We start from the raw sequence: 15,211 nt of genomic DNA, 5'->3' as shown, positions 1-15,211 counted from the left end.
CAAACCCTTAAGGATGAAACATCTTTGTAAAATATCTAGTAAATTTTCAGTACTACCTCAAAATAAAAGCATTGAAATATTACTAACTAGGGGGGAAAAAGGAAAATAAAAACCTGATAGGGATCTTTGACTATGTAGTAAATAATCTCAGAACTACAATTAAGATTTCAAATGTTGATACCACATTTTAGTTATATCTCCAACCCATGTCTTACTAGTAATTTATCTTGCTCACCCAAACATGAATTTAGTCATGCAGTGTTCTCTTTAAAGAACAGGAATTCAAAGACACTGCAAATGCAGTGACCCTCTCTTCCTGATCTCATTCCATTTTTTTTAAAAAACAATTGTCTAGTGATTATATACATCAGACTGCTTTCTCCTCATTTAATTTTCTTCACAGGCTTTTTGCAGAGGTTGAAGTTCGAAGCCTAGTTATATTTTCACTTCTAACATGAAAAGTGTATGTATGTAAAAGGAGTTTTAAGGAATAAAACTGAAATAACATGGAATTCTAATATACAAAGATTGGTTTTCTGGTTATCGGTACTAAACTGTACTGGTTTCAATTGGGATAGAGTTAATTTCTTCTCAGTACCTGTTGCAGTGCTATGTTTTGAGTTTGGAATAAGAATGGTGTTGATAAGTCACTGATGTTTTGGGTTTTTACTAAGTTGTGTTTATCCTAAGTCCAGGATTATTTTTCTGTCTTGTCTCATGCTCTGCCGGTGAGGAGGTGCACAAAAGGAAGAGAGAAGGAGCACAGCTGGGAGAGGTGACCTGAACTGGCCAGGATATTCCACACCATGGAATGTCATGGCCGGTCTCTAAACTGGGGGAGTTACTCAACAGGTCTGATTGGGGTTTGGGAAGGGGGGTCTGCAGATGGTGAGCAGTTGTATTGTGCATCACTTGTGATTTTTTCATTAGTATTATTATTATTACTACTACTACTACTACTGCTAGCCAATATTACTTCATTTAATTTTACTTCCAATTATTAAACTGTTCTTATCTCAACATGCAAGTTCTACTTCACTTCTCCTCCTCACTCCACCAGTGTGGGAAGGGGAAGAGAGGGAGCTAAGTGAGTGGCTGGGTGGTGTTTCATCTCCAGCTGGGCTTAAAACCACAACAGAAAGCCCAGGAAAAAAATCTGTAAGTGAGTAGCAATTCTTCCTTTTCTATGCAGAACTTGAGGCCTCGTGTACGTCAGTGAAATGTTCTTGAGAAACTCAAAATTAGGAAGCTCTGTTGCTATGTAATGTCTGTTTTTAAGGCTCGTTGAGAAATTCTCAGAAGGAATTTGAGTAAGGAAAGAATCTGTGTTAGCTGGAATGAGTGTGCATAAAGCAGCTTTTCTGCAGACTTGAAGGATGCCAAGGAAACAAAATCAGTCATAGCTAATAGTTCTGTGGGAGGAGGAAGAGGATGATATGCGGATATTATGCTGTGAGATGCTGGTTCATGCCTGGTCTTGAAAGGTAAAGGTGAAAATCGAGTTAGGAGGAAGAGAAACTGAAAGGGAAAACTTTAACTGCTTACTCAGAGATAGAATCTTCACCTTTTCACTTCTGCATCTTCAACTAAATCTCTTGCTGTAGTAGGACAGAACTAATGGTACCAAGTGGTGCCCAGGCTGGTGGGAGCCTGGAGCAGGCTCTGCTAAGAGCTGGAACTGAGGTGATGAGGGAGATGTGTTCCCTGCTTGAGGCAGGTGTCTGCTGCAGGAATTCAGGGGAATTGACTACAGGAGTGATACTGACGTGTAATAAAAGTTGACAAACCTCATGTGGATGCTCTCATTCAGAGGTAAGGTAGCTCTTTTTGCTGGACTCTGATTCTCCAAAAGGTTAAAGCCTGTTTCAGCTCTGACTGAGAGGACTTAAATCTGAGTGACTGTAAGCAGACAAGCTCTTAGTTCTGAGTAACTAACTGTGGCCTTGGGCCAGTCATCCTCCAAATGTATCTCACAGAGAAACCGTTTCGGCTTTCTGGGCAGCAAAATAAATCGGAAATAACAGTTCTCAAAAGTTCTGACTTTAGCTAGTATAATAACTTGCCAGGCAGAGCTGATAATAGATGTGTGTCTCAGTCCTAAAATACTGTTCTTCATATGCTCCAGTGCTCCCTGGCATAAGGACAGTATTGTATGAAGAATTAAATGGACAAGCTCTAAACAGCTACGGGAATTGTTATAATGGCATCAGTGTAGAAGGAGTTTATTGTTAGAGTTGAATAGTGGGGCTTGCTTCCTGGGCACTAACCTTTCTCCCTATTAATTCTTTGACATGGAAGGAATTAATAAGATTCCCAGAGAATAGCTTCTGTACATGGCTTGAGGAACTTAATTAATATAAAAAAACAGTATTATTCCTAAAGCTACTTCACTACTGTTGGCTTTACAATAGGACTTCTGCCTAAAATGTCCCTGTCTCCTGATTCACTTCCTGCTATAAACTCAGCAAAACAATAGACAATTCACAGAAGATATATAACCCTGCATTTCATCAGCAGAACATGTCAGGCAGAGCTCGTTTATCTGTGGTAGAGGAAGGGCTTTACTGTGGCACTCTAAACTGGTGCTGTTGCTCAAGCAGTTGCTGTTCAGTTGACTTGGATGGAAATTATAGAAGGGAGCTGATATTCTGTGCCTGCTTTGAGACAGGAGTTCACTCCAGCCTTTGGGTCAGTGGGAAGGACTCTGTGCCCTGTGGCGCAGAGGTATCCATTTATGCTGACCTGTGTGGCTTCTTAAAAAAAAAGCCAACAAAACAAACAGAAACTTTATTCCTGTCTTCTCTGCAGAAAACAAATGCGGATAGCTGGGAAAAGCTGACTTTAGCCACAATTTTGTTTAAAATTCCATTATTAAGAGGAAATAGGAGCATAAATGAATATCTTGGAAAAATTGGTTGTTTTATACTGAATTGTAGGAAGTTGTGTGGGCTAGACTCTTATGTTTCTCCACCTTTTTTAAGTTGCCTAGGCAAGCTCTCAATACTTGAACTTTCCCAGTAATGACAATCACATTGATACCTTTGCTATTGACAGAAAGTCTTGTATGCCTTAATTATTCTGCAATTTTGTACCTATTAAAAGTAAATAATTCACATCTGAGGTAGTCACAGACAATTGCTGTAAAGTAGAAAAGTTTGGACAGTATGAAACAGTAATTAAAACACTCATGAAAAACAAGGAGACGATAAAAAGTACTTCAGATGAGAACATAACTTTTATTTGAGAGGTTCTTTCCCAGTGAAAGCTGGGGAGTGAAACAGTGAAATTCATTGTTTTGAGTGGAATTAAATTTAATAATCTGAAATTTATTGTCATTGGTTGGCATATATAGTCAGTAATGGCATTATATTTGCAAGCAAAATATGGGTTTTGGTTTTTAAATATAGGATTTAAATTTACATTTGAAGTGTAAATAAAGGTTATAACCCATGGAGTTTCTTAGCAAGAGAGAAGGAGTTTGAAGAGAATTCTGAAATGTTATGGCAGCAGTCGAGAAACACAAAATTTGTTCTGAGTGAAGGCAAGAGACAGAATTTCTTTGCAGAGAAAGTACTAGTGCCTAAAAGGACACATGGAATTTCTGAGGACAGCAGAAGAAACAAGAAGCATATTTAAAAATAGATTGTGTTAAAAGTAAAAATAACCGTGGGATACTTATCTAAAATGAGAGGATTTTTTTTCCCCCAGAAACTTCCTGTCCTGTTATTAACAGTCTGAATCAAATGCTCACCAGTGGGGCTGGAGAGACTGTCAGCTGTTCTTCTAAGGAAAAAGATTAAGGTAATCTTTCACTGGATGTCACATTTTTATGATAACTGATAATGTACAGAGAACAACTGCTTTTTAATACTTAGGAAAAAAACATCAAAGTACCAAAATCAAAATTATGAATATGGTGGAGTGTGATTCTTTACATAAGTAAATTATTCATGCCATCATAATAGTGTCATCTTGCTGGGATCTTGCATCACTGATGATAGATATAATTAGGCCACTAATCTCTTTTAATTCACTGAGAAAAACTTAATCTTTGATTATACATAAAGCCAATTTACATTAGATAAATTGAAAGAAATTGCACTTTATTAACCTTTGAGGTGTATTTCCCCAAGCAGTTTTTCAAGTGCATATATGTATTTATTCAGTGCATGTAGCCTCAAGCCCTGTATATATTTATAAAGACATTAAACTGTATTACTATGAGTAATGCAGTGAAATTACTATACCTGCATGTGTATTAACCCCAGTGCAGACAAATTCTGCTTTCTTCACAGGAAGAGCAATAGTATTGATTCCAAAAGTACATTAAGGTGACTCTAATAATGTTGCTTCCAAATTGTTTCAAATACTACACTTGGAATGGGGTAAAAACTTGGCAGTTAAAAATGTATTTTCAAAACTCTGGCAACATTATTGTCTTACTGCTTCCAAAGGTGTCTAGGCATTTTTCATTTAAGTGTCAAGAGGATAGAAAACATCTTGCAAGCAGAAAAGAATATTCAGCAGGCTCAAAAATACTATTCCCTAAAGTGGCGCCTTGAGAAACTTCCAAATATTAAATTAAGATGTTTATAAAAAATTGCCTTTTGGTAAGCTTTATTTTTTCCAGCTAATAGTCTTGATTTTTTTATCTCCAAAATTATTATTTAATAGCATTTATAAATATATTTCATAGCAGTTATAAAGATGCTAGTTGAATCATACAGATGTTTAAGTGAAACACTGAAAAACAAATCTGAGTCCAGTTGTTTGTACAAAAATGTATAAATTCCTCATTTCTGATCAATCTCCATTCCCTTGGAAGCCAGAACCAATTGAAATTCCAAATGAAGGTGACTCCCAAATAACACACTGCCTTTCTACTATGACACAAGGGCTAAATTTATTGTACCTATATGTGTGTGTGTATATTCTCTATATATTATATATTATCTATATAAAAAGTATAGTAAGTGTATATGGAAATACAGTAAAATATATGTAAATAGAGTAATACATTGTATACAATTTCCATGTACATATTACAATGTAATATATATAATTATATGTTATACATATATATATATATATAATGTATAAGTAGTACATCAGCCTACCTAAGTCAATACATGGGAATAGCTGATTTGAAGAATATTTTCTTCATTGTTAACAGACTGTCTGATAGTTTGTGTCACCAGACTCAGGACTTGAAGATACATTTCTTACTCCTTTTACAGTAATTATGCCCAAACTGGCCCAAGATAAGAACATGGGCCCTGGTTTTCACAGTGAGTAGCATAGATGCAATCAGCACAGGGTTTGTGCACAGTGGAGTGGTTTGGGGGCACAAGGTGGTAGCACTCAATGAACTCTGTGTGGAATAGTTGGGGATTTTCTATGCCAGTCCACCCCAGGCTGCAGGTTCTGTCCTCTGCCAAACTGGAATTCCCTTTCATCACAGTATGAGCTCTGTCCTATGATTTACGCTGAATTCCTGGTCTGTTTCTTCCATCTTTGAACAAGTTTGAGCATTATTCAAGCAAACAAAGAGATGAATGACTGTTTTGATGTTAGGTTGAAGAAAGTCTAAGTGTTCTGGCATGGAGAATTTCCAGTTTTGACAATGCTCTAGGCAAAACAGGAGCTTAATTCCTTACAGAAAGAGCTGTATTTATGATTGTGTATGTCCCCTGTAGTGTGCTGTAAAGAAAGCTTGATCTCACATTAATGAGAGAGACTGTAGAAAACTAAAGTGCAGCTCTGGTCAGAAGTGTAAGAAACAATAAATTACGAGATTCCTCCTCTCAAATATGAACTGTTAACTTTCAACACAGGAGAATGAGGAGAGGGAGACTAGGGAAGGGAGAAATCATGTTCAATCTTAGGAAGCTTAACAACCTGGCCAAATTTCACAGTAATGTTAACAGCAATTAATTCAAATCCATTTGTCAAGGACATTCAGAAGATAAAGTTTATACCGGTGTTATGGTCTTACAATCCTACTCAACTAATCTAAGTGAACTAAAGTTAATGAGTCACAGACTGAGTGAAAGAGTACAGGAAGACTTGGCGTCGATCTGATTATATGCGGACTTGCATAAGAAACACGGCCAAGAGGAAAGTACTGTTTTGCAGCCCTACCCAGTGATCCAGAGCCCTTGCTGTCCTCGAACCAGGCTGTCCCCGGGGACAGCGCTGGAGGCACAGCAGTGATGAGAAGGGCAGATGGGAGGGAAATGCAGAAACTAGCGGCGAAGGCAAAGGCTGAAGGGACGAAGGAAGGTCACCGTGGTGGCTGCTGCCTGGAACTTGACATAGTTCTCTGTCTAAAACAAATAAATCCGAAAGATAGGCGAAGGCGTGAGTACCAGTTCTGATACTGGGCGAGAACCGCGTAGCTCCGCGGAGAGCGGTGTACCCAAACCAGCAGTGCCATGTCAGAGGTGGCCCCTGTCCTTGAGCCCGTGCCCGGGGCAGCTGCGAGCCCGGCCCCGAGCGGGCGCTCCCGGTGCCGCAGTGCCGGCGGAGCGCACCGCGCTGTGCGGAGCCGAATCAGCGCCTGCAGCGCTGCCGGGCGCGGAAAAGTCCCGGACACTTCCCGGGATCTGTCAACTCTCTCCCATTTCGCTTCGGGAAACAACATCTGCTTATTCACGGTGCCCCGCAGTGGAAACGGGACACGGACGCAGTGTTATTCCCGCCGCGCCCTGCCACGTTCCGCAGTGCTCCTGTCACGGTTTCCTACACTCGGACACCTGGCTGACGCTGCGGCCGGGCGGGCCGGGCAGGCGCTGCCCCGGGGGTGAGCCCGGGCGGGGTGCGGGGCGGTCGGAGCCCCCCGGGGTGAGCCCGGGCCGGGGGCGGTCGGAGCCCCCCGGGGTGAGGGCTGGGGGGCGGGGCTGCGCGTGTGGCTCCGGTTATCCCCGACGGCCACCGGGGAGCGCGCGCTGGCCGCGGGCGCGCGCACCGGCCCTCACCGCCCCCGACGGGGAAGCGGCGTTGATTGGCAGTCGCGAGGAGCCAATAGACGGCGGTGGAGCGGGAGTTTGCCCGCGCTCTCGGCCAATGGGAAGGCGGCTGGGCGGGCGCCAGGGGGCGGGCGGGGGCGGCGGCGCCGAGCGGAGCGCAGGGGTCGGGTCGGTTCCGCCGCGCTCTCGCCGTCTCGTCACCCCCACCCCCGCCGGGCACGGGCGACGGGCAGGTCCCGGCGCTGCAGGTGAGGGACGCTCCGCGCCCCGGGGCCCCGCCTTCGGGAGAGACTCGAGCTGGCGGCCGGGTTGGGATCCCCGTCGGAGCCGTTGGGCAATGGCGGGCGGTGGGTCCGGGCGGGGGGAGTCGCCGGTGCCGCGGCCGCGCCGGCGGCGCTGCCCGTGCTGGGGTCGGGCCGAGCGGGCCGGGCCGGGGCACGACCCCCGGGGAGCCCGCTGGGTGCGGGTCGCCCACCCCACGGCGCTGCGGCGGGCGCGGGGAAGGTGAAGCTCTCCTTGCACGGCGCCAGGCGGGGAAGGGCAGGGCCGGGGCTTGCGAGGGATGACGACACTGGCTCGGTTCCTGTAGGAGGGGAGAGCTCCCTGCTCGGGGAAGTTTAGTGACCCACTTGGTGGCGGCTTTGGTTCGGGGAGAAAAGAAAGGCGAGGATGGAGTCCTAAACTTGAGCAGCTGGGTTTTGACTCGAGGCTTTGAAATCCCGGCGCCCCGGATGGTGGCAGGTAACGATGCTGGTTTGGTGGGAGGAGATGTTTTACGGGGGAGAGTGAGCTTTTAGGCAGCTCAGTCCCTCCTGAGTGCTGGTAATGACCCAGCTCAGTCAAGCTTCTTGGTCTTGCCGTTGCCGCCTTCTATCTTGACTTTGCCTTTTTTGGCTTATGGAAAGAATCTCCTCATGTCCCAGAGCGAAATGTGTGTGTGAGAGACAGACATCTCTTTATGTGCACTGAGGCTACCTGGTTAGAGAAGAACAGGATGGGTACAGTGTCTGCCTGGCTCGCTGTATCTGTCCTTCTCAGCTGTCTCTGCTGCGAGTGACTCAGAAGCTGATAGATTTAGTCATCCTTTTGCCTGAGCACTAAAGGAAGCCAGAAAGACGCAAGTGCCATACGCTGTCCTTTGTAAACTGAACATTTTTTAAACTAAACGCAATCTTGCAGTTTTAAATGCTTGAACTACTTTATTAAAATCGTAGATTAGCTAGGATAATTTAAAGCTAGTTCACGTTTCCTGTACCTGTTTGTGTAAGTTTGATCATTTGATACACACTGGGGTAAAAAAAACAAGCCATGGATGTGCAAGGCACTTTTGTTTCTGTTGTGCTCCACAACCTCCTGCTGAAAAGGCTGTCACGAGACTGTTCTCTCTTGCTATTGGGGAATGGGTGAGGGATTCCCTTCTGCTAATTGGGATTTAATGCCAGCATCTGTTCAGCTCTTCTTTAAAGCCGAAAACCTTTCCCTTTTAAAAGTTAAAACGATAGTAGTGCATTATTATAAGAGCCAGTGTGAAGGCTGCATTATGTAAGCAACTGAGTTTTCATTCTGGTTTTAGTGTGATAAAAGGATCATTCTCAAACTAAAAGAGTTTGAAGCTGTGTTTCAGTTGGTCAAAACTTGTTAATTGCATTCTTTACTATTAAGGTTATTAACACTGAACGCTCATGTGCTCTCTGTTTTATACCTGTACCTGCCTGAAATTATATTTTGTCAAACTTGCAATTTGCCTTCAAAGATAGTAGTTATATTCTGCCAATTATGGCTGAATCAGCTTAAACAGGAGCACATATTAGCATAAGGAGCATGTCTGCTGAGCACAGTGCAGCATCATTTTAGAGATCCCTGAGCTCTGTTCACCACAGCTTCAGTGTGGTGAGCAGAAGAGGTGTGCAGGTGCCACCTTGCTGTGACTGTTCTGTGCTGAAGTGCTCCAAACTCCCTTTGGGAAGTAGTTTACAAATCTGGATCAATTTTTTCCTTTTTTATGCCTTTGAAATACCATCATAATAAAATGGCTTTTTGATTGTGGTCTAGATCATCATGGTCTATGAATGTTTTTAAACAGTGCCTTCAGAAAATACCTGGATGATATATCTTTCTAGTGGGTAGATGTCTGCTTTCTTTTTTTGTGACAAGCCACTTGAATGTTGGTCTGGAATCAGTGAACCTGTTATTTTTACCAGGTGACATGTTTGGATGATTTAGTGTCGGGAATGAGAAGTTTTGTTCTCGTGGTCTGTTTGTGGAGCATATGGACACCTTTTCCTGCTCTAGAGCTGAGTGGGCTATGTGCTTAAAGATATCCACATGTCAATTCTGTGCTTCCCTGATGGTGGTTAAAATGAGCCTGGAGGTGACTGTGGGTTGAGTGGGTAGCCTATAAATGAAGGCTAAGAAAATTCTGTGTTCATTGCAGGAATTGGATGAAATGCTTAGTAGTGCTGCCAGTCAAAAATTGCCTGTGCTTGTACAAATCTGTGTTGTAATGAAAAGTAGCTAAAAGGTAGCTTTCTGTTTCAGACTTGGTGTCTGGTTTTCTTACTGTAGCAGCTCCTGGAAAAACTGCATCTTCTCATGCATTAAGCCAGAAGAGTAGATGCAGACTGAAGGTGGTTTTTGGTTTGGTTTGGTTTTTTTTTAATATATGTTTTAAACATCCATATAAACTAATACATGAGTGCCTTTTTAGTTCTTAGAATCTCTGCTTTTAAAAAAAAATACTATGATTTAATGACTTTCTTGTTGCCTGAGGCCTGGAATGAAATGTCTAATGCCTGAATTTAAGACTAGTCTGTGAGATTAACAACTTCTTTGTAACATGGGATTTAATTCAAACTCTGTCATAATCCCCAGAACTTCAGGAGGTGACACCGTTCTTTTCAGCTAAACCCAGTTATTGATTTTTGACTTAATGAAACGATGAACTATTCCCAGGAGATGAAAAGGAAGAAGTAGGAACTACAAGAGTGATGTAACTGTGCTGAGGTAAACTGAGCTAAGTGTTCTGTGATTGAATAGAATGCTATGTTTAATATGAATGTTATGTGGCTCACTGGGGTTGAGAAGAATAACCTGGAGCTGCTGTACCCTGTGGTTGGTTCACAATCTCCATAGTCCAATATGTCACAAGACTTGAATGTTGTTCCTTTATGTGTTATCCTTTAAGGTGCCTTGCTTAGGGAAGGGGAATAATCCAAATTTCTCTAATGGTATTGGTCTAGAATCTGTCTTGATGAGTGCTCCTTGGAGTGTGAGGGATTCTGCTTAAGCCACTGGTGCACTTGCTTAGAGTCCTGTGGATCTTGGTGGACAGGATGTGTCAATATTTGAGGAGGTTCCCAGCCCTAATTAGTAAATAAGGGTAGAACTAACATGGCTATTGTAACGCTGCACAGTAATGAGCTCCAAGGCAAAAAGAAAATGTCTCTCAGGCTTTAAGTAAGGTGGTTTGGCTCAAGTTTTTAGATTATGCAAATATTTTAAAACTGTTCTGGCTTACACAAGGTATTGTAAACATTTTGATAGTATTGGAAACCTGTATCTCAAACTGTTTGGCTTTGGGCCAGTGCTTATTGTTAATCTTTTCTGCTTGAGTAGGACTCTGCTTTAAAGAACTAATTCCAAGGCATCTAAAGACCAAAAATTTTAAACAACATTCTTTGCCTTTTATCACATACCCTAGAGCAGTGAATGACAGACTACAGTATGAACAGCTGAAATGGTGTGAATGAGAAATCTCTATGGTATTATTAAATATTTCTTTGACAGAGTTTTACTGAAACCAAAAAGGATGGATTTTATGTCATCTTTTGACATAAATGTAACCTAGTACATGCCCTGAAAATGGGCACCACTCAGACTTTAAGTGACACTGTGGATATGAAAGTATGTTCTAAGTATCTTCTTATGCCTGTTGTGATTAATGCATCATGGAATCCTGCTGTACTTGCAAGCTCTTAGCTTTTGATATAAAGTAATAAGTCATTTGCTACTAATAAAACTGGCTGCCCTTGGTGTTACTGTACTGTTCATCCTGAAGTCCTTGTTGCAGAAGTGTGATATTCTTTCTGTCTTATTTTACTGTGTCTTTATGCATGAGTAGCACAAACAAGGCTCATAAGTCTGACTTTCATGTATGATTGTACATTAATCTCTCCCACATACCAGGTAGATCTATTGCCACCTGGTGATTGTAGCAACAAAATATGTATGTTGACTGGGCTCCAGAAGGCCTAGCAGAGTTTTTGTGCCTGGCATCTCACAGCCAGGGTTTTGGGTTACAAAACAAGCTTGCACAGAACTTCTTACCTGGCATAGCAATAGCAGGTGAATATCAAAATAAGAGGTTTTTTTAAAATATTTTTTTTATTCTCGATAGCAGAAGAGCAGCCATACTTGATTAACTTTAAAGTAATATGACAAAGAATATAATGAGCTGGGTTTTTTTTCTAATTTCTAACTTAATAGGTTAAATAAAAGGTGCAGGGTGAATATGCTTAATATGCCCTTTTTAAAAGGGATAATGTGAAGTACAGATTTCAATAAATAATCTGCAGTGAGTCAAAGGACAAATGGGACGTGGTTTTGGTTTGACTTAAACCTCTCATCCTTTCCCTTAATTAAGGCTTTCTTGGCAATTTGACAGATACCTCCCTCCCTGCTGAGTGGAACAATGCTGCTTTCTTTTTGGGAGAAATGATAAATGGATAGTAAACAGGTGAAGATCTGTTAAATGAACTCTGTATTTAATGGAACCACATGTATGCAACATCAACTTGTAGGCATGCTTACTTCCACAGTTCTTGAATAATATTCTCAAAAACATTTTTTCCAAAGTATTCAGGTTCTCTTCATCCCTTAATAATATTCTCAAAAACAGTTTTTCCAAAGTGTTCAGGTTCTCTTCATCCCTTAATAGCTAGAGATAAAAGCTTCAAAACTCATTTTTCAATTACCTGCAATAATCTAAGTACTCAAAGTAATCTGACATCTGGTCAACATATAATTGTGCTTAATTTCTAGGTGCTGCTGAACAGCTTGCTTTAAGGTCCAGAGGGAATTCATTTGAAGGAAATTACTCCTAAGTTCTTGATGTGTTGAGTGAGGTTACGGTTCCATTCCAAAATGTGAACACTGTTCATGCTGTTTTGTGTAGGAGAAACTGGGTAACCATTTCCTTTACACAACTTTTCATTAGTTTTTGTGTGTTAGAGAGCTTCATATAAAGAATGCTGTCAGTCTAGTGTCATTCAGATACAGATAGAAATAAATTGAGTGGTTAGCTTTCCCTCTTTTGTGCAATTAAATTCTTAGAAACTGTTACACTCACACCTGGGAGTATTGCCTTCTCACTGATTATTATGTTAGTGCTCTGAGAGTTGAGTTTTTCGTTGTTTTCAAAAGCTGGTGCAACTGAAAGTAGTAACAACCAGCACATACGGATAAAGAATGATCAACCAAATAACTTTTGATTTGTAGTGCCACTTCCCAAAGCACACTTCCATGCTGTCTTAAGCAAACAGAGTTCTAAAGGGGAAGTTAAATGAAAAAAAGTTTTATTCTGTTCCTGTGCCATTGATGGCCTATGGTGAGATGACCACGGTTGGATGCCAGCTGCCCACCAAACAACTCTGTCACTCTCTTTAACTGGATAGGGCAGAGAAACTATAACAAAAGGCTCACAAGTTGAGATAAGGACAGAGAGAGATCATGCTCCAGTTACAATAATGGGCAAAACATACTTGATTCAGGGAAAAAAACCTCATTTTAAATCAAATCAGAGTAGGATAATGAGGAATAAACCCAAATCTTAAAACACCTTCAACCAATCCTCCCCTTTTTCACAGGCTCAGCTTCACTCCTGATTTTTCTGCCTGATTGGCACAGGGTGATAAGGAATGGGGGTTGCAGTCAGTTCTTCACACGTTTATCTCAGCTACTCTTTGCTCCTCACACTCTTTCTCTCCTCCCACAGGAGACAGCTCTCCACAAACTTCTCCAACATGAGTTCTGTCAAGCTGCAGTTCTTCACAAACTGCTCTGGAGTAGGTCCTTTGCAGGGAGTCAGTCCTTCAGGAACAGCCTACTCCAGTGTGGGTCCCCCACAGGGTCACAGGTCCTGCCAGGAGCCTGTTCCAGCCTGGGCTACCCATGGGGGGTCACAGTCCCCCTTGGGTTTTCATGGCTCCACTGTGGGGTCCTCCATGGGCTGCAAATTTGGCTGTATCCTCAGGAGCATGTTTTGGAGATGGCTTTAATGAATAGGCAGTTTTGGTATGTGGATCGTGCATTAGCATTCTATAGACATTTTAAGATGATATTATTTGATTAAACAGATTTTAATTGCTGCTTCTCTTAAAAGATGTAATTAGGTTGATTATCCAGTTGCTAATAGTATGCAGAAGAAATGCAAAGGAATGATTAATAAACTTAATCCAGGAAAGAAGCATTTGTAATCATCTGATCTTTTCTGAAAAACACCATCCCTAGGACTTGTGTGAATGAATTTGATACATCCACAGAGAAAATTTCCCCTTTAGGTAAAATGGGTGTAGAGTCTACCACAACCCTGTTAGGTGCCCAGTTAGCTAATTAGTCCTGCTGCCCCTAACAGGGTAATCTCTCTGATTTATAGTCAGATAATATATACTTCTAGCTGCCTACCTAACAGCAGTTTATTTATATCCTAAAATTCATTGAGGATGTTCAGCTGAGTGTTCTGCTCCATTTCAGAATTCCTCAAACTTGTTGCTTAAAATATTAGTTCATATTTATGAGATAGGGAAATTGAATTTTGTCTTGGTACAGCCCAATGTGAATTGCAAATTAGGATCTTTAGGTTGTACTCATTTCAGCAAACAGTCTAGAAAGGTTTATCAGCACTGATTTTTGTTCTTATTTTATATTTCCTCAGGCTTTTTTTAAATCTGTCTGGGCAGTAGATCAGTCACGATTCCTGATCTGTTCACAGGTCATCAATAATAATGGTAAATAGCTTAGCAGTAGCTTGATTAACACATCCAGCTTTGTAATATTTCTTGACTCTGTCTTTTCAGGGCTTAAAACAAATGTAACATCAGACTGAGCTTGTATTGTTCTGTGTCTTGATCAGAATAACTAAACCATCACTCAGGATGGTGTCCTCATAAAAAAGAAAGTGATGCTAAGGGTTTGGTTGTATAGTATTTTTCTTTTTACTATGCAATAATAATTATCAACTTGGTATGCTCAGATGGAATCTCACTTGTTCTATTTTAATTGATTTATCCTGGTTCTGGCCAGGACAGGTTAATTTATGCAGTAGGCAGGAGGGGCATGGCCAGGACCTGGAGGTTATTCTGTATCACATCAGGTAATTTCCCAGGGATGGGGGTGAAGGCTCCCTTCAGGAGCATGAAGGAGGGAGTGTCCGGGCATTGCTGGGGTGTTTCTTTGTTCTGAGCCTGCTAGAGCATCCCAAATTGTATTTTAAAATTCTTGAACAAAACCTAGTTTGGGCTCCTAAGTCCTTTTAATTTCTAATTTGAAGGCTGATAATCATACCACTCAGATAAGATTATTTGACAGCATTCATCTTCTGCCTTGTTACTACATTAAAGTGAGTGATAGCATTGTTGTGAAGGTTGTTACAGTAAGGATAATAAAGAAGCTTTAAATATGTTTGCAGTCTACCAATACAACTATATATGTGTTCATTCATACCAATACAACTATATATGTGTTCATTCTGAACTTCCCCTCTTTTCCACTTCACATAGAGGTGTTTCTGCCGGTAGTGTGGTTTTCTTCTTCTAATGTGGCTTTGGGGACAGCTATTAAAAAAAGTTTTGTGTAATTATCTGTTATTCTCATATAGTAATATTAAAATAATGCTGAAGTAATATTGTTTTATCAGGTTGCCGAAGCTGAGCTTCTCAGGACAGGATGACTTCTAGTTCTGTCATCCATTCTCTTTTGGGGGTATGGATGCATGGAGTTCCTTCATGGGGAATGCAATGTGCTGTTGGAGTTAGGACACTGTCACCTATCAAATCCCATACAAATTTAGCAGTTGGGAAGGTGAAACATGCAACATACGTGAGTGGGACCAGGGGGCCCCACAAGCACGTGCCATTCTCCTTCCCACAGCAGCTCATTGCAGAAGGAGCTGTGTGTATGTTGTGTTGTGTAGTGTGCATTAGTGGCCTCTGGTGGATACCACTTAGTGCTGGTGTGGTGCAGAGACT

General features: G+C 41.6%; 1 protein-coding gene across 4 annotated transcripts in view; it reads left to right on the top strand.

Annotated features, from left to right (window-relative positions):
* Positions 1 to 7,075: 7,075 nt before the first annotated feature.
* PACSIN2 (protein kinase C and casein kinase substrate in neurons 2) overlaps positions 7,076 to 15,211 on the top strand; it is a 55,882-nt gene continuing 47,746 nt past the window's right edge. For 2 of the 4 annotated variants that reach the window (XM_071422616.1, XM_071422611.1), the window contains exon 1: positions 7,076 to 7,216. The gene's annotated coding sequence lies outside the window, so the exon portion shown is untranslated. Of the gene's footprint in view, positions 7,217 to 7,569; positions 7,710 to 9,948; positions 9,972 to 15,211 lie in introns of those variants that run through there. The other 2 variants (XM_071422612.1, XM_071422615.1) reach the window with 2 other exon arrangements.

This window comes from Agelaius tricolor, unplaced genomic scaffold, assembly GCF_023055355.1.
Source record: "Agelaius tricolor isolate 1412-34295 unplaced genomic scaffold, bAgeTri1.0.p SCAF_3, whole genome shotgun sequence".
NCBI lineage: Eukaryota > Metazoa > Chordata > Aves > Passeriformes > Icteridae > Agelaius > Agelaius tricolor.
Note: the sequence above shows the minus strand (reverse complement) of the source record. Positions and strands in the feature narration are given on the sequence as shown.